The sequence below is a fragment of the Harpia harpyja genome, chromosome 4, assembly GCF_026419915.1.
Source record: "Harpia harpyja isolate bHarHar1 chromosome 4, bHarHar1 primary haplotype, whole genome shotgun sequence".
NCBI classification, from domain to species: Eukaryota; Metazoa; Chordata; class Aves; order Accipitriformes; family Accipitridae; genus Harpia; species Harpia harpyja.
The window spans coordinates 32,185,165-32,209,260 of NC_068943.1; the positions used below are offsets into that span (position 1 = coordinate 32,185,165).

Sequence of the window (24,096 nt, forward strand, 5' to 3'; positions counted from 1 at the left end):
CTCCTCTCCCCCCCCCCCCAGTGCGGCGCGCGCGGGGGGCGGGAAGAGTCTGAGGCGGGGTCATGGCTGCCCTGAGGAGAGGGGGGAGGCGGGAGAGAGGGAGAGGGTGGGAGCGGAGAGCCGTGGGTGTGAGGGGAAAGGAGGTCACATCTGCCTCGGCGAGGCCAGTTGGGTGTTTGTAAACGCTGTCTTCTGGGGCTGGGTCGTTACACAAGGTTCTGTGCTTGTTGTTCTGTTGATACGCGTTTTCAGTCCCCGGCTTTCCACAGAAGAGCCTCTAAATGAGGTTCAGATGTACGCTAAAGACACAGAAAACAAACTGCAGAGAAAGGACTTGCGACTGAATTACGTCTTAACTTTTTTAAGTCATTGTCTGTGGGTCCCGATGTCCAAAAACCCCTTAGGTGCTGTTTATCAGATGGAAGAAGAAATACTGCTTTACTCATGGCTGAAGAAAGTGAAGTGGCTGAAGACACCCGAGCTTGAAATCAGAGACAAGAGCTTTTCCCTGGGCTGGCTGTCCTGTAAGTGACCGCAGCTAGCAGTGACCTGCCTGACACGCCGACGCAGAGCGATCTATCTGTGGAGGCGAAAGGCAGCTTTGCATCCATTACAGAGGTCTGCACGTGGTGATCGGGGCAGGTAACAAGATGCAAATCCTGCCCCCGATCCTGCCAGCCCTTGAGCAATAATTAAAAAATACTGGTTTGGGGGTTTTTTTAGATGTTGCTGTATATGGGCTGGTGCTGTAAACAGGCCTGTAGCTCTGGGTGGGGTCACAGTGAAGCCAGTGGAATTTTTTTTATAGTCATGAAACTTTCAGTAATGTGAAGAGACTGAGAGAGAAGCCAGGGTGGAGGGCAGATGAGGGAGAACAGAGTGAAAGCTAATCTGAGGCCAGGGTTTATAACCAGGGCAAGCACTTCCACAGAAGAGCAGGGAGTCCCCAGACCCCGTGTCCTTCTGCTGTCAGGCAGCTGCAAATCCTGCCTGCCAGCAAAAAGCTATTCTCTCCTGATTAGAGAAAGCAGTAGATGAATGATAACATCCCTGACTCCTTTGGTATTTACTCTGATTATCTTTTTACTTTCCTCAATAAGTATGTCTGTGAGAAATTTACACTTATTAAAACAAACAAAAAAAAAAAGTCCAGAAACTCATTAGTCAGTGATTCTTTGAATTGGTGTTTAAATAAGCCATCCAGCATTGTGAGATTTGTGATAAAGCAATGAGATTTGGCAGCCCTGAGAAGACGGTAACTCTGCCAACAGGAGTTATTTAAAATTCATTTACAATATACAACAACCCTCAACGTTCTGATTGTAGATAGTTTGGGAATTCTCTTTACATAGCAGGTAAAATCTCATCAAATAGTTCTGCCCTTTATATAACTTTTGTTTGCTTCCCGCCCCTCCCCCCCCATATTTCTCTGATGTTGTTCAAGGAAAGATGTAATCAGCGATGCTGTCTGGTTGTGCATCCAGTTCACTGATTTGTTAGTGTCTGTATGGGTGCATAAACAGAAAGAAATAGCAACTTCGAAAACAAAGCAATCCTTCCGCTAAATCATTTTCTTCCTCATATTCATTTTGACACCTGAATTATTTAGACCTGAAGTACTTCTGATATATTTCAGGGCCATAATACTAGTTTCACTAGAGCTAAAAGCTTGCGGCGTTAAGAGGACACCCAAACTTGACAGGCCAAGGAGTGAATATGGGTTATAGGAGGTTCCTGTAGGCTGATTTTTCCCTCTCCTTGTGCCCAGGAGCCTGTTCTCTCCCTTGCTTTTGTGAGCAGTACTTCTTGCACCCAGCCAGGCCAATGCCACCAGTCTTTCACTGGAGCAGCCGCCTTTCTCTCCCCACTTCTCAAACTGCTGTCCCGCTTCCAGGCAACATGGACGACCACCTGCTTTCTACTGCCCAGTCCTTCCCCTCGCCTTGCCCTGCAGATGCAGCAGTGGCTGGGAAGTGCAGGTCCACGGGCAGAGTCTTAGTTGTGCTCCTGCCTCTGCGTGGGAGGACAGGGTGAGACCAGAGGCATCAGGGAATGCCTGCCTGTGCCAAGACACAGCAAGTCATTCAGACTATGTCAGAGGGGTCATCTCCTGCAGGACAAAGGGAAAGGCTGGGTGAAATGGGCTCACGCCCCAAACTTGCCCCGTGGGCCCATTGCTTTAAGACTGAGTGGATAATTTGCTGAATAGACTTCTGAAACACTCGCCCATACAAAACAACAGAGCCTCTGTCTCCCCAGTGTTGGTTCCTCTGTTTCCTCAGTTCTTCAGTGCTTTTGGCCTTCTTTCCCCTGAGTAAACTTTTTTCATAGTTGTGTTGGTTTTGAGCCAGATCTGCTTCTTTAAAGCTCATGCCCCTCCTGAATAACTAAGCATTGTTCCCGATTTTTTTCAGTAGTCTGAGAACTTTTTAGGTTGTGCGGCCATGAACGTATCTTTCCGTCCACAGTGAGACTATTAGACATTTCAGAGCTCTTTCATTTCAGATTGTCTTTTCAATGGCATACTGAATGTATTATTAAGAACCTCTTAGCACAAGCAAAAATAGCTTATTTTATCCTGTTCAGTTGAGTCTTGTCTTTTCCAGAATGGGCCTTTAAGTGATGGTCTGCAGAGCAAACTGATCCCTGTAGACAGATCCATGAGCAGCCGAGCTGTTCTAATAGTTCACTAACACTGAGAAGCTGAGATGTTCCTGACTCCTCATCTCCCAACCACAGATTTTCACCCTCCCTTAGCTCCTCCTTGGTGTTTGCCATATGCTTCCATGAGCCACTTCAACTCAGTAACAAGACTGAGGAATATTTAATTTGGGAGGGGGTGTTCATTTCCTTCTGGGTTAGTGTATTGAACCATGCCTTCAGAGTGCAGTTTTATGTTACAGCTAATATAGTAAGACCGTGGGCTAATGCTGAAAAGTGCAATCTTCTCCATCTCTCTCCAGCCATGTATTCTGTCTTGCTCCCCCTTACGTGAGGTCCAGTGACTGTGAGACTGCAGAATGAATCAGGTGAGCAAACCAGTTCAATGGAAAACCGTTGCTTTTCTGGTGGATTTGTTTTCTGTCAGATGAGCTTGCTGAAGCAGTTGACTTCAGGGCTGGCCATTGCTAGGTCACTAGACACAAGGGACTATGTGGCCAGGGGAGGGAACGAGGGATGCTACTCTTGCTCAAGTGAAATTCAGGCCTAGGATTCCTCTGGTGCAAAGCCTTTTCTTCCAAGACACTATTGCAATTTCTTAACTCCTGGTGTACTCCCTTACTTTTCATGAACTGGAGGATCACTTTGGAACTTGGAAGTTGAGCTGTAGAGAGCCTCATGTAAGAAGCCCAAGGCAGATATGTGTTTCAGTTTCAATCTGTACCTTTTCCAGGCTACAGTGCTCTTCAGCTGTCTTCTTACTTAGACATCGGAGACACTCAACATCAAGTGTTCAACTGGTCAGTGTTCGGTATACCACACCTTAAAATAATAATGGAAAATATTGACTACAGAAGATACGTAACTCCTGAAGGCTCTCAGGTGTCTGACCACGTGTAATAAAACTTTGCAAACAGTACAAATAAAAAGGCAGGAGGATAAGCAAGGAGAGCAAGTGGGAAAAAGAAGAGAACAAATAATCATTTCCACTTCCCCTAGATAATGCAAAAATAAAATCCTTTCTGTCAAATATAAACTAAAATAGAATTCAAACATCTTGAGCACTGCTTGGAAGGATGCCACAGCTGTACTTTGGCCTGTGGAGATGAGAATAATCATCCCTTATTTGTCAAGCTGTCTTTGCACCATTAATATTTTTAAATGCCTCTGATAAATCATCCATTTCTTATTGCTATTTAAAAAGAAATCTTTATTTCCCTGCTCACTTGTGTTGGATAGTGATTTTAGACGGATGAGGTGAGAAAGGAAAAAAAGGTGGTTTTGCTTAGCTGGTGTAATTCTAGAATACATTAAAGATGAGGTAAAAATAGATAATACTATGAGCCAAAGCTTACTTTTTTTGTGGAAGGAGTGTGAAACACTAGTACATATGGCCAAAACCAGAGTTTGATACACCATTCCAGACTGTTCCAGCACAAAATTAGCTCTGCTTTGAACTATATCAAACCTGAGTTACACTGATTTCTCCTGGTGTAAATTTGGGCACAGAGCCCTCAAGACAGGAAGTCACCCAGGCAGAAAGCAGTCGTGGCTTTCAGTCTGCTGGAGGGCTTGTTGGGACCGCTGCTGCCTATGAAGTAGGAGATGTTGAGTGGGAGAGAGAATCAAAACTGGCCCTGGATAGTGAGGGGAGGAAAAAAAAAAAAAAAAAGAAAAAAAAAGAATGTCCTTTGAAAAGGGAAAGCTTGTTTGACAGCTTGGCCACTAGAGATACTCATAATCCTGCCAAGTGTTCCCAGGAATAAAGGAAAATTTGGGGGCAATTAAATATGAGATCATTTCCCTCACGAAGCTAAAAGTTAACGCTGACTACTTGATGAAATAAAACATCCAATTAGGGATAATGAGACTCCTGGGGTAACCCCCCAACACATATTAATTTTGAGTCTTCATTAAGTTAAACGTGTTTATTTGGAAAAAAATCTTATTTTCCTTGCAGCTCCTGCTGTAACCTGTTTACCAAACACTACTGGGACACCCACACAAGCTTCTATAGAAGCCAGGCTGAAATTTAGAGTTGTTTACTTCCCCTCACAAAAAAAACCCAAGGGCAGCGATGACAGCAGCAGTCCCTGCTCTCCCACATGCTGAATTCAAGCTAGGCTGATAGGAGTTGTAATTTACTTATGATGAGTCTCTTCCCACACCTCCCTCATCCTTTTATTGTGCCCCATTGCCTGCTAAAGATAAAGCTGTCATCTCTTCCCGTTTAGACTAGGTCACCTGTCTTTTAACTGGGTGAGTTCATCTTCTGATCTCCAAGATGCTACTCAGATTTGCACCTGCTTCACAGGAATGCAACTTCCAGACAGGTTTTCAAATACCTGCAACTGACATCAGCTTCTGCCCATGAGATTCAGAAAGAGCAGAACACCAGCCAGAAATAGAGGTAGCTGGCTTAAATTAGCTGCGAGGACTGTGTTCTAGGGTGGAGATAAAAAGGAAGATTTATTTAGAACCCTGCAAGAGCAAAAATGAAAAAAAAAGTGGTTTCTCTCCTACCAGTTGGAGATGGGTAAAGGTAAAACTCCTCGTGAAAGATGAGTCTTGGGAGAAGTGAGGCAAGCTTTTATTGGCAGCTGAGAAAACAGTATGATAAACTATTCCAAAAGCAATACAGAATGACTTGTACTCAGCAGCCAAGTAGGATCCCATGGGAGATTCTGAAACCTAACAAACTACTAACAATGCTGGTTCCATGTGAAATGAGGGGAGAGTTCATAGCTGTTAAGCCTGGGAAAGACTATTACCATCAGTAGTAGTCTATCCTGTGTGAAGCAGGCCTTACAATTACACGCATGGATCTCTTCTTCAGGACTGTGCCATTTATTTGGACATTAACATATGCAGAAAGGAATCCCGCTCTTAAGTGCTGGCAGATTTGTTATGTCTGTAGATGAGTTGTTCAAGCGTTAGTGGTAGGGCCAGGTGAGGAAATACTGTAGTTCTGATCATCCACAAACATAGATACTGAAAGCACATTGAACAGTCATTCTTCGTTAGTGACTTATGTGGATGCTTTTAGGTGGCCAAGAGAGTCATCTCATCTGCTTCCAAAATGGATGAAGCCATTCAGCAGCATTGTCAATGCAGAATCAGAGACCGCATCTCAAATTCACACCAAACCTCCCTCCAGTAGACAAATCCTAGCTACAGTTCATGTTTGCTAGTGTCCTGTCTCCTTTTTAGCTCAAACTGTGACATAGTATTGACATGAGGTCATTAAAAGCCATGCAGTCTTACCATGCCACCTTGTGCTAGATAGGTGGCAGTCAATGAAAATAATCTGCCAAGAATTCATACATAATTAAAATAAATGTATCGCTCTATCCAGGGCATTTTGAAATGATCCTGGGTGTTTTGCCTGTTTAATCTAAGCTTCTTGTGCCAGGAATTCTCTCTTGTGCCTTGTAAGGACACAGAATCTTGCTTAGATCCAAGCTGCTTGTCAGAATTTCATACGTTTTATGGCAACGCTAGCATTGGAAAATGCTTCGTTAAGAGCTGCTTCGTAGGCATGAACTTGGGCTCATAAAGCATATATGCAAAATGTACTGTGGAATACAGAATGTGAAAACCAACCAGCACAATCTGTCACGTTTTTACAGACCCTGAAAAGTGTCGTGACAGGAGAATAATTTACATGTTGTTGTTTCTCTTAACCTCACCAAATTCTTTTCTTAATCCCTCACCTGCCCTGCCCCCACCCCAGAGATAGTCCTTACAATAGGAGGGAAGGTGGCCAGGCTGGGATCGCATGTAATTCTTGTCCCCAGGTGCTTCATAAATCACACTTAGATTATCTGGTAATAAAGTTGGCAATGAAAAGGATGCCGTAGCAGTGAGTGACAGGCATTTGCAGGTGGTATGGCAAGGAGTTCACCCCAGGGAACCCTCTTACTCAGTCGTCTGCTTTTTCCCCCACAGTATGCCTTGTGCTTCTAGTTCTCCCTTGTCTCTGATTTTGTTCTGGTTACTCAGGGCCTGAGTCATACACTTTGAAATAACAGTCACCCTAATTTCCAAATTCAAGCCTCAAAGACACATGAACAATTATGGTGCTTCAAGAAATTAAGGCTCGATTTTGCCAAGGGTTGACCTTGTGAAGTGCTGAGCTTTCTTGCCCTCAGTTGAACAGCATGCCTCTCCCTCTGTTTAGCTTTAAGCTTTGGACTCGTTGCTTGCAATTAAGCACATATTTAAGCTGTTTGTTTGGTAGATTGTGGCCTGAGTGTACAGCACCTGGCAGATTCCAGTCTTGCAGGACAGAGTACTCAGGGACACATCTGTGCTAGGGCTGCACGAGTACATTTATTCTAGGTGCTGATAACTCTGCCAAGTGCTTCTATATACCCTGCCTTCCAAGCCACGACATTTTGTCCTGTAAAATACAGTATAGTTCTACTGTTCCTGGAGCATTTCCACAAGCTGGAATTGCATCCAGTATGGATGCAGGCAAGATGCTTATAGAATTGTGGGCAGTTGTATGAACTAACTGGGTTGCTTCTGGTATGACCACTCCACTGTCACAGGAGAGTATCCTTCCACACTCACCCAACAGCTCAAACTCCCTACACAACCAGTATAGATTAGATGTTAGTGCTGGAGATGGCACTATACTGTACTCTCCCTGCCAGCACTGACAATACCTTTCTGTTAGATGCAGCTGCAAGCAAAATCAAAGAATCTCATGGAATTATGTCTAAACTCCAGAACCCAGGAGTACCTCCACGGTAGTCCCAAGTCGAGACATATGTCTCTGGTATGTCGGGGTGAGCCTTGGATGTGTACCAACCTGTCCTTTTGCCTCACCCACTTCTTTATACGTTTGTTTCATGGGAAATAAATAAACTGAGGCCAAAAGACAACCATGACACATTCTTCCAGACCCCCAAGCAAGTAACATACTGGCGGGTATTCCGGACCTGCCTTCTGCCTGTAGCCACATGCCCTGTGTTGTTTTAGGGACTTAAGGCCTTCTCTTTCTGTTAACTCATACCACGTGTCTTAGAATACAGTTTTAAAAATGTATTTTTCATGAAACACAGGTAATTTCATCAACAACTTTGCTTTTGTCTCTGTGAAAAGGCTATCCTATCTCTCTGGCACATTTACAGTATGGGATTTCTACTTCTCTTAGGCTATCAGATGCCTTGCAAAGGTGTCCCTTGCTCGTTAGGGTCCCACATAAAACTCCTGTCTTGTGAATTCACACATGCCTTTGATTCTGTCATCTCCCTAGACAAACAGTTGCCTCTCTCACCAAAACACACAATCCAGGTACCAAGGTATGGCTTCCCAAGAGAGGACCATGCCAGACTCTGCAGAGATAAAATCCTAAGCCCATAACCCTCCTTCTCACCCGGATCCTCTTCCTGGCCTGAACACAAATGCCAAGAGAACAAGAAATGCAGAGTTTGAAGGAGAGAATAGTGCTTTTATAAATAGTAGCCTAATGCTACAGAGTTTTGTAAACAAGAGGAGGACTCAATACCAGTTTTTCAGATTATTTATGCAAGGAAATAATACAGAAATTCTGTTCTGACATAAGCAGTTAGAAAAAAGTTTTGGACTTCGATAAATTCTGCCCTTAAAACTTAAAAATCTTTAAATCTTAAAACTTTTGCAGAGAGACTTTAATTTTGCTATTTTACGTTATTTTAGTGTCTGTTTGTTGCAGTCCTTGTACAAGTATTTGCTGTTAATCCCATGTGCCCAATTACCTCAAGGCTTGTTTTTATCAAAACAAAATGCTGTGGTTTGTTTCAACATCCGAACATCAGAGGTAGGTTAGCCAGAGAAGCCATGCAAAGTCCCTAGTTTCAGACTGACCTCTGGCAATCCTACCTCCTGGTGGAACAACATCATGTGCTCTCTTCCAAACACCTGATATGCCCTAACTTTCCAGAAGTAATAGTATGTAGGAAGGGAATCTAACCCTCAGTCAAACCCCATTCCCTCTATCTCTTGGAGAGATGAAAACCTTCTACTAACAGAAGGAGAATTGAAACAAGTCCTTTCCAATTTGAAGTTTCACACATTTACAGGAATATGCTAACCAAAGTTTGCGGAAAATAAAATGGAAAGTGATGCAGAAGCTAAAGTAACTTCACGTGCTATATTCAAAGCCAGACTGTGAATGGATTTCTTGAAATATCAAATTTTAACTGTAAAAAACCTGTCAGAATACATCACATATGAACACTGAAAGACATTACAGACTGCAGAGAGATGAATATCTGTGATGAGAAAAACAACCCAACTGGCATGTAGAGGAATGCTTGAAGCCTCCTTTGTTATGACGACAGTAAAAATACACATCTATTTTCCTAGAATAACAAAGCATTCATTCTCTCTCCTGCTTGGAGCTGTTGGGCATTTACAGCGTGTTATTAGCAACTGTACAAATGTCTTGTGTTTTCAAAAATCAAAGGAATTAGTGAGTAAGGAGAATTAATACCTTCCCTATAGCCCTGCCTCTGGGTTTGCTTATGCATTTTGCTTTAAGGAGTCACTGGATAAAAAAATGTGATCTATGCTGGAATCAAGGACTGGCGCCCAAGACCTCCATCTCTCAGGGGAGCACCTCTATAATTAAGGTACAGTGTTGGGCTTCCTATTATTGCTTGTGCTTTTCCTGGCTTTGTGATTCTTCCGTGCTTTTTTGTCCAGTGGTCTCTGCTGCAGGAGGGAAGGCTCATGCAGCTTAGCCTCCTAGCTCCGGCGTAAAAAGCTCCACTTTGAGAAGAAGAGAGCTGCAGGTTTGAACACCATCCCTCTGAGGAGAACCTGGATAGAACGCTGATCTCTTTTTTCCTTTGGTGGATATTCAAACCATTAAGTATTTCTCCTTGGAGTCCATGTTTCAGCAAGACACCCATTTGTTCCCCAGGGCAAGAGCTAGTTTCCTAAATCTAGAAGTGAATGAAAGGAAGGAGGGCTCAAAATATGTTCCGGTCTCATCACACAGAAGTCTAAATCTGGGAAGAGGAGGAATCTCAGCTCTCATCTTTGCCTTCTCATTTCCCACTGGCTGGTTTCAACAGATGCTGCTCTCCCTTACTCAGAGTTTTTGTTGCTAGGAAAAGGATGCACCGCTGCCTAACCCCCTCTGTTCCTGGAAGGTGAGAGAGATGCCTAAATCAAGCTCATGAATTACAGTCCTTGAGTACCTGCCTAGAGCCTGAGTCCCTTTTGAATCTTCCCCTTTTGTTCCTAGTGCCTAAGCTTGAAAATGTGCCTATGTGCATATTAAAAAACTAAAGGGTTGCTAAAAAGGCAAAGTATCTTTCTCTCCGTTTATGCCATCAGCTAAATGTTTGTACCCATTCCTTTGCATGAGACGGACTTGTGCAGTGGTCCAATTCAGAAAACAGATTCCTGAAGAAACAAACCATTTTCTGACAGGTTAGATTCTAGCTCCCTGAGCGTGGTTTGTCTTCTGGTTCCAATGGCATCAATGCCATGCAAGACATGAGGCCAAAATGTGCGGGAAAGGAAGAAATGTGTGAGTGAGGAGGGAGGGGGAATCAGGCAGCAGTAGCCCAAATTTAGAGCAGCTTATGCTGTGTTGGAATCATACTCCAAGGTACAGTTTGGGCTGTTATCTGCCCAGTGGGTTGCCATCATCCGTACCTCGTGTAAAATCTGTTTGAACTGCACACTGAGTCCCAAAATAGATTAGATATCACTCACTGTAGAGTTTTGCAATTCAAAAAAAAAAAAAAGACTTGGCAATGAGCAAAGCCCAAGGGTGGGGTTTAATGTGATGCTGCATGCGATTTAACAGCTTGCTGCTGCTGAAAGGGGGCTGCTCATCTTCTTTTTCTCCTGTGTTTCCTCCTCCACAGGCACATGCCATTAATGCTTGCCTTGCACCAACTCCAGCATTCATCTTGCACTTAGTTTAAGAGTGGGTCAGTTTGTCTTGCTAACCGTGTCAGAAAACAAAGCCAGCAAAAAAGTGAGTGGTCTACTGGGCTTAGGAGCCGAGTCAGCTTTCTTGGTCACCTGGCTTGGTTGGATGAGCACCTTGCGGAATGATTCCAGGGAAGGGGCAGGAGGCCCAGCTGGGAGCAGGAGGGTGCAGGGGGAGCCTGTTGGCAACACCGAGCTGCGAGGTTGGCTCAGTTGCCTGCCAAATTGCAGCCCAGCTCTTCTTGGACTTTGCTAACCAAAGGACATTATTAGATGCATGCAACTCTTGTGTCAGAGCCCTGCCAGACTTTTACTGCTACGCATTATGGGCCAAATGAATTTGCAGATCCTTGTAGATTCAAGAACCAGCTTTGTTCTTGGCTCTTGCTGGCAGCTTGGGCAAGTGGAACAGTGGTGCAATGTGCTTCCCCTCCGGGAAATTCTGCTTACTGAGGGAGCAATCTAATTATGTGCTTGAAGCTTTTGGAGAATCTCTATCACCAGCCCCCTGGAGGGGAGCTGCAGTAATCCAGATGCTAGGCAACAATAGTAGGAAATGCTGTGATGAAGCCTGCATTCAGTAGGGAAGGATGTCACTTAAACGACAAAATACCTACTTGAGAACTTCCTCTCTTTGAGCAGCAGTCTAGCGATTCCTTTGTTAAGAGGAGTTGACATTTTGTTCGCTGTCAGGTCACAGTTTTTACAGGCAGCTGTCATAATGGGCCCAGCCTCTCTCTGCTGGCATTTATAAGCCAAGAGAGTCACAGATCTGTTTCATAGGTCACAGCTCTGGCCCTTCCCTGTTCCCCAAACAAAAGTGATTTCAGTTGGCCGATAGTCAAGCAGAAAGGAGAGCTCTTTTGCCCCTGAAGAGCAGCACGATCCAGTTTGAGCGATTACAATCTACCAAGTCATCCACATTCCTCAGACAGAAAAACAATTAACTCTGTCCCTGAACCTCAGACACCCAGGCAACGGGATCCACTCAGAGCTGTTGAGACCCACTGTGATTTTGTAGAAGCTGTGGTGGGCACCTTTCTTCCCCTCCTACACAGGAGTAACAGGAGCCTTCCCACATCCTCCGTACAAAGTTGATTTCCCTCCGTGAAAATTCCTCTGTGTGGTATATACACCGAGTTCCTACCAACAGCATCTGTTGCTGAGCTATTGTTGAGGATATAACGGAGCCATAGGAACCCCGGACTCCAGATTATTCCTCACAGAATCATCCAATTTCTGTGTTTCTGCGTTGCCAAGATCTGGAAAGAGGATGTGTGCGCTTTCTGACAGAACTTGGGAAGCGCACGTGTTTCAGTAACGTGGCCAGCGATTTCTGAAGAGAAGGCATCCAGAGTTTCTTGGCAGGGGTGAAAGAAGCAGGTCTGTGTCACCACTGGTGCAGCAGAGCTTCCATATTTTCATTTGGGGTGGTGGTTGCATTTTCTGCTTTTCCACACTTGTGCCACAGTGTGCATGGTCTTTGCACTCCATTTCAGGATCTAGTCGTGCAAAGGAAGATGATTTGTTGTGGCTGCATTCAGTGCCTGGTGGGGAGCCTACTTTCTGAGAACACACTTGCCTTAGGCCTGCAGCATGAGTCTTCAAATATGCTTAGCATTAAAATGTGGTTAACTCGGTTTCTAGCCCAGCTGAACTTTTACAATTAAGGAAGACATTGTGCAGTGAAATCAGACTTTTGTGTTTATTTATTTTTAGCTTCTATGGAAATTACAATGATGCAGTCATGCTCTGAGCGTATGTGTGCTCTTGTGCGTCTGTCTGTCCTCCCTTTGCAAATAACTCCTGGCCATTTTCAGCCCAGTTTCACTTAAAGCTAGTGGTTTCAGTCATACTGGGTGCCTACATATTTCCTGAAAACAGACAGTTGCATATAGCAGAGGGAAAGCCTACAGCCTTATATGGAAGAAAATGTATATCATCGACCCAAGCCATGTTAGGCATAAAAGAATCTACACAGGAGAGCAATATTCTATGTCCCAACCTCATGAAAGTTTTCATCAGAGGTGGCACCAACAGAGGATCCCATCATGAGATGAAAATGAGTTGGAAACCAGGTTTCATTTGCTGTGTGGCATATGGAAATACTTGATTACTCAGGAGAGTAAAAAATTAATACTAATTTTGTCTCCCACTCTTGCCTGCTCTCTTGCTTTGCTTCTTTTGCTGCAGGCCTGTAATATAGAACCAGATCCTGTGTGACCAGGAAGTGAGGGTTGATAACTATGGATAGAGGGCTTAATTTTAAGAGAATGTTCATGAAACTTCTCCCTTGAATTTGAACAAGGAACATTTTAATTCCCATAGTCTTGTACATCTTTTCCTTAACCCCACATTGGTTAGGTCTTACCAGGTCACTGCATGTTTAGTATGTCCGTCACTGAAACTATAAAATATACTATCCCCATAGGTGAATTAAAAGGCTTTATTGGAGAAAAAAACAATAACACTGTGCTACCTTGAAAATTCTGGTGGGCTTCTAGCTACTTTCAACAATCCACACATCTCCTATCTTGTGGTGAGGGCCTTACCTTCCCAAAACTGAATGATTCATATTACCAATTTTCTGACTCAGGACATAGTGAAGTACTAACAGAAATATAATGTAAATTTCAGTTGCCAGAAGAAATAAACTAAATGTTTTTATGTGCATTCCTGGTGGCTTTTACTGTATGTCTTTGTCTCGGCCACAGTATGTCAAACCCTGAAGTATGCAAGTAACTCTATGCATATAAATAGCCACCAGATCTTCTCAAGTGTTTGGAGGCCTGTGGCTTCACAGAACAAATACATCTAAGTATGCAGAGACTGAGGCTGAAATAATTACTAATCATATTGTAGTTTTACATACATAGTACAACATACTAGCTCTATACCTTCATTTTTATGAGTTATTCTCTTGACTTCAACACATTTATTCCTGTTAGTAGACAAATGCACTGTCCTCCCTATACTGCTGAAGTAAATAGTGAATGTCCCCTGGAACTAGAATTTGAGCATCCAGACTATTAAACTGGAAGGAGTATCCCTGGCAAGGGATCCTGTCAGAAGGATCTTCTGATGCTTAACCTAGGGTGTGCAACCCTTCCCCTCGCAGTTCCTACCTCCTGCAGGGTAATCAGTCAGGGACCATTCTCAATAAGCAATTCGGAAGCAGCCACCCTGTTTTGGGAGGTAAGAGAGTTTAACAAAAGGGGTAGTCACAGTGGGCCTCAGTGGGATCACGAGCACATTTAATTTACTAGCACAGGCACAGGCTTAGTGTCTTCCAATTGCTAACATGGATACAGCTAATGTAGTTTATGTAATGTAGTAATGTTGAGGTTTACGGTATAGAAAGAATCTCCTTTAAAGTCTGACTAATTATTTGCTACTCTTGCTTATCCATTTTGTTCTTTTCAAGATGGTTTTAACATCAGTTCCTCCTTCACCTTTGAGGCCCAGCTGTCAGCATTTCCCATTTCCACAACTCACCCTCAAACTAAGTTAGACTCCTTCTGCTCCCCTAAGTAGCAGTGATGTCAGCAAGTATTGCAGAAGCAATGCAGAGCCGGAAAGAAAGGCCTGAACTCATCTTTGGCAGATTTAAAAGCCTGTCATCTCTCAGTGCAAGAACAAGCCTGTGTAAGAGAGGATTAGCTCAGAATGCATTTTACATTAAAATTCAAACAGTCAGAGGAGAAAGATGCTTTTCTTCCTCCCCCCCCTGCCAAAAGAAAACGTTCCAGTGCATATTTTGATCATTGTTTATCCTACTTCTGATAAAAGTCTGTTGAGGAGGAGTCAAAATAATAAAATACTGTTTAAAAAGGGCAAAACTTGAGTAATTGAGAAGTCAATATATTGTTTTTCTTAGTCATAGATGCATATTAGTCAACAGTTTTAAACATGTGAAAACCTGCTGTTTAGTCCTCAATTACTTTTCATTCCCTTTCTTTATTGATATTTTTTTATATTGTCAAAGCATCTAGATGCCCAGTCCTGACTGAGGACTGGGATCCTCATTTTGCTCACACAAAGAACTTATGTTTGATGGGTTTATCTTTCTTTCAAATTGCTTATTCAACTATGGTTATTACTGAAATGATGCAATACTAGGAATATATACTTATAATTACCATGGACAGATGGTCTTGAATCAGTTCACTGTGTTTTGTTTTGTTTTAATAAATTACATGCTTTAATTAACAGAAATCTCAGCCAGACATTTACCTATCAATTTTCCATAGGCTTCCTTTGCCCTTTTAATTGTAACAGCAGACATTTAACATTTAGGTGTGCAGAATATCTGTATTAACACAACCTTTCGTTGATAATTTTGAAGCCACCTGCAAAGCAAGTGCTTACAGACAATTATTCTCTCCATGCACTCGTCTGATCATGAAAAGAGCTGACGTTGTCAGCTTTGCTGTAAAGTATTATTCCTGTTTTACAGAGGAGGGCAGCAAGAAACACAGTTTAATCCCTAATTTTTGAAAGCTCTTATCAGGCAACTTGAACCCTCTGGGTATGTCTAAAATTGTGGGACCAGACTTTTCAGTTCCCAAAATGTACCCTGGCCACATTGTAACTGCGTATGGGGATAAGGTTCTGATGCACGGTTTTTTCCTCTTCCTGCCGCCTGGTTTCCACTGGAAGGAAATTCAGGTGTATGGGAAAAGAAGGATCTACAGTGTGCTCCAACTGATCTCCATCTGAACAGATGCAGGATCACAACAGGGGTGAGGACAGGGAAGGGGAAGGACAAAGGAGGGACACACCATGAAACCCGTGGTACCCCACACATTGTCTGTTACCAACAAGAGTAGATATGTAGGGTGAAAAACTTCGATTAGCATTGGGGTCCAGATAAAGGAACTTCCTGGCAAACATGGGACTAGGGCACATTTTTTTGATTCAGGGTTTTGATCTTATTCCAGGATCATTCTTTCCCTCATTTCTGTTTGCTGCTACAGAACCACTGTGGATACTATGATATTACATATTCATATTACAGTTGCAAAATACTACTCTGTGCAGTTTAAACTCTCTTGTTTAGAAAGCAACTTGTACAGTAATTCTGAGAAACCAACAAATTTCCTTCCTATGATCAGTTCATCTGTAATCTTTCTCTACAGCCACACTTTTCCTGTCCCTGATGCTCACCTATAGATCACAGTTTGTATTTTTGTTATTATTCTTCGTGTCTCAGAAGTATTTCAGTTTCCCTGCAGCAGACTGGCATTTTTTCTGGGATGTTTCAAGGGGAGCTAATTTACATCAGGAAATTGCTTCAAGGTGATCCATCTGGGACAGTCAAAAAGTTTGCATACTCTGTATGTGCTATGTAGATACATTTTGTTATTTCTTTTGTACTTCACACATCACCTCTGGCTCACAATTATCTCCCCACCATGACTAGTCTTTGCCCTTTTCATAGTAAGTGGGCAATAAACATGGGGTTGCCAGTCATGGCATCCCAAGAAAACTGGCAGGGAAGAGTCCATCCAAGCTTAATCAACAGCTGGAGACTAAAAGGGGCTCCCATGGGTCAAGGCTGGCTTTCAGCTCTGAGGGGAGAAGTGTTAAGGGACAAAAACATGTCCCTTCTTTGCCTGGAGATATGGTGAAAGGACTGCTCAGAATGTCCTTCCTTCTTGCACAAGGTTAAATTTTCTTCTAAGTAGAAAACCTGTTTATTTTCTGCCATGTCCCAAGCTGGAAATGCAAAATGCTTCATTTACCACAGAGCCACTCAGCATCAAGTCAATGGGCACCATGCAAGAACTGGAAGTGCGTTGAATAAAAGCAGTTCCAGCAGGGAATTTACTGACACATCCTACTTTGTTGGCTGACACTACTCAGATTCAGAGCTACGTATGTGCCTGGTCACAAGACAGGAAAAACACTGCATTTCTGCAGAGGTCCATTTCCCTCTTGCCATCCAGCCTTGATCTCAGACAGAGAGGAAAAAAATGGGATTGCTTCAAAGTGGGGAGTAGCGTGTACTTGCAATACGCTGCCACATTTCCAACCAGCCCATGGCATGGCTCTCATTACACAGCAGATGTGGCTTTTCTTCTTTCTCTTTCCTCCCTCTTCCCTCCATCCAACCACTTTTTTGATCAGCTGAACTGATGAGGCCAAAAAAAAGCTAGTTCAGGTGTCCTTCAAAGAGGCCACACAGCCATAACAAACGTATGCACTGAATCTGCTAAGGCCATGGCTCAGTTAGACAGAGATCTCCATGCCTTCTGCCCCCCTCTCCCCCCCATCTTTCTCCTGGGAAGGCTTTTTCCAGAAGCATCAGTAAGCTTGTCATCTTACACCGTCCCTCAAGTACTTCATCACACTCCTTGAAACTATCCTTTTTGAGAAGAGCTGACAACAGTGCGTAGAGTGTCATGCAGGTCTTGTCATGATGCCTGAGTTGTTGTCCTGACTGGTTTGTCTGTTCTGGTCTGTTGTCTCCAGTTTTAAGCTTAACTGCTCAGTCCTGAGAGGTAGGGACCTTCTGTCTTGTGTCTGTACAGCACATAGCACTATGGTGTCCTGCGTCCATCGCTTCAGGTTTCTAAAAATGCATGCAATCTGATTGATCCTAATTGCTCTTCTCCATTTCTAATGTTTAATCATATTTTGTGTAATCCTACTCCCCCTGCCTAAATGAGTATGCAATTATACTCAGAGCAGCCAGATCTGAAAGGATGGGGAACAAAAACTATTTCCTTGACTTCTCATTAATTTGGGGGACTATAGTGTGTCTCCTCAAGGGCTCCTAGAGAGGAATTTTGTGCCCTAGGTCTATGAAAGTGCTACAGCCACACTGTAACAGGCCGCTCAAACCTACCACCCCTAAAGGTTTCTACTGCTTCACCCCCAAACAGGCAGCCTCTCTGCCTGTAGCATATACAGGTACTAAAAGTGCCCAGCCAGATCTGCTTTTCCTATCTCTCTTCCCAAGCAGAAAACAACCAGCTTGAGATGGTACTGAGAGCATAGTCTTGCTCCTGTGCTGGTGCTTCCCGAGGCAGATATGAACCTGTTAGATGAAGTCAGTGGTTATAACCACAGTGTTAAAAAAGGATCCTGTGTCGCTGAGTATTCAGTGGTTGCTCTGTGGTGGAGAGAAAGCTGTCTGAAGCTGTGCAGTTCAGGATGTGTTTTAGAAACAGTGCAAGTATATACCCCAACTGAATGTGTTAGATTAGAAAAATATACAAACCGTTGTGTGACAATAATGCAAAAGAATCTTGAAAAGATACTAATGCCTCTACATCGTCAGAGAGAGGAAAATGGGGCATACTGGAGTATGGATGGACAAGCCATATGTGCAGGGTTACTGGTTTGGTGGAGTACAGAGAAACTGCTCCCTGTAAACTGTCTTTTCAGCATCTGTTCATTCTGTCGTTGCGTGACTGCACTCCCAAAGTGCTGGGCAGACTGAACACAACTTGCCATCACTCATAAAGATTTGCTGTTCAGTCCATGAGGATGTGCTGCCCTAGCAGGGCGCATCCTTGCTCACCCTTCTCCAAAGTGGCACATGGCTCCCCGGAGGAGATGGACAGCCAGGAGGCAAGTTCATGTTTGTGGTGGCTGTGGAAGTGGCTAGGGTTAACCGTCCTACGTGGGGGTCTGCCTGAAAACTGCTCCCACCCCAGTGACCGAAGAGCCCTTTGGGGACAGCAGGTTCCTGGCCCCAGTCACCTTAAGGCAACGTGGGGGAATTTACAACAAAGCAAAGGGGATCCTGGAAACACCCAGCTCGACTGGAATCCCCATTTGTCTTGCCTCGCTGTATGAATCTGTAAGATTTGTTCTTTTTAAAGCCACCTTTCATACCCTGCACAAAACATCTCCCTATGTGACACTCCCATTTCAGTTTCAGGGTTCCCTCAGGCCCATGTTTCATACCTAAGACATCACGAGGTCAGTATTTTACTGCCTTGCTGGTGGCTCAGTTTCCGTCTTCACCTGCTCCCTACTTAAAAAGTACCATAATCACTCCCACCTCCCATCCTCCACAAAGACACACACACACCAGCGTACCCCAGTTTTTCTGCTAGGATCTCAATTCTCTTCCCACACCGAAGGCTCTCTGTCCATACCATTTTCCCTTGCCATCTACCCTCCTACCCAGTGCAAGGATTTTGTCTTCCTCTCATTTTTCCTACTCGTGGCTCAGTTGACCCTGATTTCCTTCTGCTAAGGACTTTATGCTCTTTCTTTCTGTGCTAAGGACTTTATGCTGTTTTTTTCTTTTCAATTCAGGCTCCCCCCACCTCCTTCCCTCCCCCCTCCAGGGCTGGGTTCATACCCATTCCCCCACTATTGTTATGGGTTGTTTTTTTTGTCTGGGAGAGGAATTATTCAGAGTGTGGGTGTGTCCCAGCTGTATTGAAAGGACAAACAGAGAGGATGGATAGGCACTGTTATCTTGGAAGGTGTTACTGGATTTTTGGTTCACTATACACTTAGAAAAGTGCCTGAGACACTAGTACTGAAAAACATAGGGAAAAGGCTCTGTAGCCCCTTCATTTTTTCTTCCTTCTCCATTATTAAATATTTACTAAAATAGAGTTCTGCCCACTTGTGCCAAGAATACTCCCTGAAACTCGAGAAATAAATGGAAACTGTCTTCAGAAGTAACTGCTTTAGCGAAGACAGAGGTGCCATGAGGCTGAGTGTAGGGCTCACAAACTCAGCCCATAACTTCTACAAAACAGAGGAGAAAACACAGAGTCTAGCAAATACGATAATGTGATTTATTCAAAGATGTTTTTCATACTGAAGAACACCTCTTTAGTTCTCCTAAACCAAAACAAGGCAATAGCCCCCATGCATACTGAGAAATGCATGATATGCCAAAACATGTTTACCCTTTTTTTTTTTTATAAATACTTACCACTTTCTTCTTATTTGGGGCTTAAAAATAGCATGAAAATTGTCTTAATCTCCACAGTCCCAGTCTCATTAAACTGTCTATTTCTCTTGCTCTTTTTCCTCTGGTTTATTTATTTTTGGCTCCTTCTCCGTCATTCCTGGTTCGTATTTATTTGTGTTTGTTCTTGTTTTTCAAATATGGGACCTGCTTCTATTGTCTTTACTTAGGCGATTCTTTATTGAAAGCAAATGGCAGTCTTACTGGAGAAAAGGCAACGGAAATGATCCATGGTTTTCATATTAGGATCTTGCTTCTGTGGCAAGCTGCATGCTGGTAGAGATACTCACCAATATACAAGTAGCCTCAGATTTAATCACAGATGACCGGTTAAACACTATGTTTGCATTTACAATCTACGTAAGGGATTTATTGTTCATAAAGTTTTCTATTTTTAACCTATTTTTAAAATGGTTTCCACTCAGAAGGGGCAGTACTATTTAGGAATCTAATTCTTGTGCTATGAATTATTGAAGATGGAAGGAAAACTAACTAGTTTGCTGGCAAGGTACCTGCGTAAAAACATTGACCCATGCCTTTGACTGATGAGGGCTTCTTGTCAGTCATTTGAGTGATGCGATTTGTGCAAAAATCTTTGTATTCTTCTCTGTTGCTTCCAGAAATGGCCAGGTGTTTCTTGGTACTTGTTATTAATCTTGAAAGGGGATTGTAAGCTCCTTTTTTAGTAGAGTGAAGATGGATGATTTATCTCTAAGGCAGTCAAGACTCATAATTGCACATCTTCAGTCAATGGGAATATTGCTCTTGACTTCAGTAACTACAGAACAAAGTCATAGGCAGGAAGATAGATTTTTTTTTTTTTTTTTTTTTATCTAGCCCTTCCGAGAGCAGACAGTTGAGAATTTTTCTTAGATTGAGACTACAGCTTTCTCTCTGAGTCTTGGCATTTCCTTACAAATTACCATTACCTTTATTTTTTGTGCATAATTTATCTCCCTAGTGCAGAGTCTGAGCCATCCTGAACAAGTAGGTAGTCACCTTGCCACAGCTTGTTTTACCCTGTGCTGGTGCAGTCAATGCTGTGTTATGTTAGATACAGAGAAGTTTGAAACAACAGACCACAGGGATTTCCTGAGAAACTAGGAAATATTTCTTACGTTTCTTGCAGCTTCTTCAGTGTTTCGTCCTCATAATCATATCACTACTCCACTAACTAACCTCAAAAATATAAAGAAAACTCAATGTGTTAGCTCTATAGCTTTAAATAATCCTGAAGAGAAACATGTTGGGGAGAGATTGCATGTTACTGATCTTTTTGTCTCTATAATCAGGCAAAAGATGAGGCTTTCTGGGGAGTAAACATCTTTCCACAAATCCATTCAGGATTTGAGAAGGTAGTCTTTTAGTAAATTTTCCTGAAGGAAGTTTTAAAACAGGTTTAAATTATTGCCAGATACCTAACTCTCTTTGGCCTAGGGACAATACTTAACAAGCAGTATGCTGCAGCCCACTCCAATTTCTGCTGTCATTATAACCCCTGGTTTTAACTTTTCTCTCTTCTCTTCTCCTTTCTTTTCTTGAAATTGTAAGCAGTACTGGAAAGGCTGGGCTGTGTGATGTGAAAAAGTCATAGGCTGGGGACGCATGCTTATTGCTCTGCTTTACAAGAATTACCATATCACGAAGGAAGCCTCCCTCATGCTGAGCATTCCTGGGGAAATCTTTCCTTGTTCTTATTAAGCCAGGTGATCTTACTGAACTTACAGATGTTTTTAAAAATATATAAAATGGGATGGGCTATTTTATAAGTCTGTAAATTGAGCAGAAAAGTAACTAAATGTCCAAGCATCTTAAAAACGTATCTTATCTCAAATACAGAAGAAAGGATACCTCTGACTACTGCCATGGGACAACTGGTGGATCCCATCCTCTCTTACCAGTATTCTCCTGCAGCCCCTCTTAATTTATGTTGCTGTTCCTTCTGTCTTTCCAGGACGCCCTGCCTCTCAGGAAAAGAAGGGAGGAAAAGAACTGATGAACACAGAGATCTCAGCATCTGGGCCATTATATACCTCCCCCCTGCCAAAAACTTCATTACCAGGCTGACAATGTCAGTTGTTCTGACATTAAGAGGGAAGTTTTGTATTACATCTAAAGCAAAGTGACTGCGTGCTGCTGCCTTCAAGGAGCCCTTCCACTGCTCCTTCCTCAACCTCCCCCACCAGGGAGCTCTGGCCCCTTCCCTGAAGGCAATTCTAGGGATTGTGCAGCTGAATGGTGAGCGGCTCAGAGCTGATCCAGTGCAAGCTCATCCACCAAGCAAGTGCAGTAATAAAAAAAAAGCATTTTACTTTTGGATCCAGTTTACGGCCACCCCAAGGCCTGACTCATAGGAAGCAATGGGGGTGCCACTGTAGCAGACGCAGTTGTCCAAGATTCCGGGTAACATGAAACTTCTCCTGAAGATATCGGGTGATCCTTTGAACAGGCAGGTCTGGGTGCAGCCTCTGACTCCTGCTGTTTGGGAAGGTTTGTCTTAGGTGTGGCAGAGCAGCTAGCAGAGAAATTAACCCTTCAACACAAGACATCAAGTTTGCTGTTCTCTGGGCAGTGTTGTGAGCCAACCACATTGAAACCTGTTCAAACATGATAGAGCCTTTCATGCTTTCTGTTGTGTAACTCATGCAGCTTTGCAGAAGTTTATCCTAAAAACCACCAGTTGCTAGGTAGAATTAATCTTACAGCATCAGGCTGGAAAGGTCGGCTTGCCAAATGCTGGTAAGCATAGAAGAGATCTGAAAATCGACAAAGCCAACAAAAGCTTCAGGGAAGAAAAAAAAAAAACCAAACCCAAAAGACCTTGACTAATAGAAATTTTGACAAATTTGGTAAATGAGAGTTTTGTTCCAATTCCACACCGCTGACATTCCACCCCCCTGCTTAATTCAAACCCCCAAAAGAACAGCAAGGATGCTATCTGAAGGGTTTATACCACAGGAGTGCCTAGAGGCACGGGGCTAGTTAGCTCATGTCAGAAAGCACTGTGTACACACTCACATTTACACAGGGTCTACAAAAAGACAATCGCAGGTCCAGAAAAGCCATGGGAACATAGCGAAAACAAGGGTGCAGAGCAATGGTAAGATGATCTGGACTAGTGAGGCGGGCAGCCTGTCGCTTCACCTCAGCAGAGCTCTCATCTTATCTGTGCATTGGTGCCCAGGAGGCTGTATCCTCAGTCCCAGGACTGCAGAGGAACAGTAGTAGTAGGGTCTCACAGAGTATGGGTCCATCCAGCAGACTCAGTGCTTCATGTGCGGCCTCATCTTCTCCTCTGTATAGACACTGTTTGCCCCAAGGAGGAGCAATGCTATAGCATTAAGTGCAACTATGTGAGATCCCAGCGATCTGGCTGGGAAGTACGTGACAAGGGCAACTTTACAAATCTGTGGTGACCCAGCTGCCACGGACGTGATTCTTCTGTTGGGCTATGAACACACATAACTTCAGCAACATTATGGTTTTTGATGGACAGGACAGCTCCTTCCATGTGTGGGTGACCCAGGGCCAAAGAAAAGAAAGTTTGCACCAGTAATGATCTGTAGGACCTGCCATGAGATCTAACGACCGCTATGGACAGGGCCACGTGCCAGCCAGGGAAAGGCCTGGAAGGCCAAGCGAGGAAGTTTGTGTTTGATGCAGCAGAAAAGGAGACAAAAGGACAGGTACAAAAACCTCCTGGGGCCTAAACAGAAATTTGAGACTATGACACTCTATGCTAGGATATATTGTAATGGAGGAAGACGAATTTGTCTTTAACCTCCCAAAGCAGGTATCCTAGCACAAGTTAACCACCTGCATCCAGCAGTTCTGGCAGTCTTGGGTGCTAATGGACAAAGCAAAAAGGAGTGATAATATCAGCTTAATAAAGCCTAAAAGACAAAAGATATTTGCGGTGTGTATTATTTAATGTATAAAAAGGGGGAAAATGGCATTTCTTGGGCCAGTAAGGAGAAGGTAGCAGCTGCTAAGATACTAGAGGACAAGGGCTTGCACACATTTTTTATTTCTGTGAACGGAAATGAAAGAAGGAAAAGAGCTTAAGGGAAAAGAGAGTGAGCCTTCAAAGTTATTCTGTGTCCTTAGCTTCCCTGAGATTTTTTTCTTCCTGTGTCTGATTTAGATTATAAAATCCCTGGAGCAGCAATAGTCTCTGAGTCTTCTTCAGGACTGGCCAAATCATTGATGCTTAATGAGCAAATCAAATGTTGATAAATTAATATAAAGGTTGTTTTCTTGCAGTCTGGCACTTAACAGATGACACCCAGTTAGAACTGAAGTAAAAACATTTGTATTGAACCTGAGCATGGGATCAGTTTTAAGAGAAAAGCATGAAGGTCCTTCCACTGCCTTCAAACGAGGAAGGATCTGGCTCATGTTGCAAATAATTCTTTGAAATTAAGAGCGTGCAACTGGATACTGTACACACAGGTACGTTTCTGCATATTGCATATGGTAATTTCCCACCAGACAAACTACCGACCCAGTCAGGCAAGCTGCTGTGTCTTGGTGGACTCTGGCGTTCCACGTGG

The 24,096-nt window shown here is 43.3% G+C and overlaps 1 long non-coding RNA gene across 2 annotated transcripts; it reads left to right on the plus strand.

Moving 5' to 3' along the window:
- Positions 1-139: 139 nt before the first annotated feature.
- LOC128141425 (uncharacterized) lies at positions 140-21,854 on the plus strand. Of its 2 annotated transcripts, XR_008235026.1 has the most exons (3): positions 140-524; positions 2,964-3,029; positions 21,498-21,854. It is a non-coding gene; the product is annotated as an uncharacterized LOC128141425 (long non-coding RNA). The 2 variants fall into 2 exon arrangements; XR_008235025.1 differs by lacking the exons at positions 140-524; positions 2,964-3,029 and adding an exon at positions 9,083-9,281.
- The last annotated feature ends 2,242 nt before the right edge of the window (positions 21,855-24,096 follow it).